This window comes from Sinocyclocheilus rhinocerous, unplaced genomic scaffold (genome assembly GCF_001515625.1).
Source record: "Sinocyclocheilus rhinocerous isolate Xijiao unplaced genomic scaffold, SAMN03320098_v1.1 scaffold1455, whole genome shotgun sequence".
Lineage (NCBI taxonomy): Eukaryota > Metazoa > Chordata > Actinopteri > Cypriniformes > Cyprinidae > Sinocyclocheilus > Sinocyclocheilus rhinocerous.
In genome coordinates, this window is record NW_015627907.1 from 102583 (window position 1) to 104083 (window position 1501).

The following is a 1501-nucleotide window of genomic DNA, read 5'->3' on the forward strand; positions in this document are numbered from 1 at the left end:
AGTGCAGCCTGTTGTGTGCAACCCACTCGACACGGGAAAACCACCGCCGCTGAAGCGCCGTACCACCAGCACGAGAGCCCACGAAGAGCGTGCTTGACTGTAGTCTACTCTCTCCGCAGAAGGTCAGGAGCAGAACGAAAGAACCGCTCGGCTCCGAAGCGAAAAGCTGAATATGCGTTGCATCTGCTGCCTACTTATACTCACGCTGTGATCAGCAGCAGCTGGATGCAATAATCGCATGCCAATGTGCATTGGCTCGTTTAGTTTACACTCGAAGTGGATTGGTCTCTCTAAGCGAGATCCCAATTTCCAATTTCGTCGGTCATCCGACGTGACGTCGAGAGTGACCGACTGAAAGGGAACTTGATGCAGTTTTTCAGGATTTCAGGAAGTTTAAAAAAGTGTTTATTTAATATACTTTTTAAATTTTAATATACTTTTTTTTTTTAGCATTGTGCAAACAGTAGTTTGGCTTAATGTTGTTGTGGAAACTGCCATGTTTTCTTCTTAAAGAAGAGATAATAAAAATAAAAAAATTATAAAAGAATGTCTGTTTTCTGATTTTTTTATTTTTGTAAAAAGTGTATAGGGTCGCTAGCGACCAGAGATAGGCCTATGTAATAGCGTAAGTATTTTTTTTTTCTGAGCAACAATAATTAAATATCTGATGACTCAATAAATGCAATTCACCTTTATTCCTCAGTGTGTCACTGTTTCATAGACAATGACGACGTGATGTTTCACTCATAATTACCACAGGCATAAAACAAAATATCATCGGCAAAAATTTAAGTGACTTGAATGGCTTTACTGCAGAGCAATTACTGTATGCAATCAAATATAAGTGTCACAGTCATTTGATGGTGGATGTGGTGAATAGCGATCAAAATATTTTTGAAGACATTGAAAACGATAGTTTTGAGAATATGGTTGAGATCGCGAATGAGTCAGATGCTGAATAAGTGTGCTCTGACGATGTTAGTGAGGGTAAAATCATCTGCTCAAATCGAACCCTTAATTTAAAAAGGTAACACAATATGCTTTATTTTATTCCTTTGTAATTGTTACTAAAATATCAGGAGAGTTTAGGCCATTGCATGTATTGCATGCCCAATATGTAATGATTGGTGCAACATTCATGCATTTAAGGGTTAAACATATTTGCTAAAGCATTGTGTTTTCTTGCAGTTTAAAGTCTTAAAATGTCTTAATTTAAAATTAAAATATTATAATAAAATGTCTTACATTATTAACCCGTAAAGTTCAAATGGTCATCAATTTAATTGATGAGGTCTTAATTACAACAATAAATGTTAACATGTTATCTCGGCCATACTGATCTTTAGAGAGACAGATCCCAAAGTCCTGGTCAGATGTATTACAGTAGCTGCTTAAACTGTTCCTGCAATGATGTGTTTAATTACCCATAAAATTAACATCTGCACTGGACAAAATATTTAGCATTGCCTTTTATGCTTTACTTGAACAAGAAAAAAAAAAA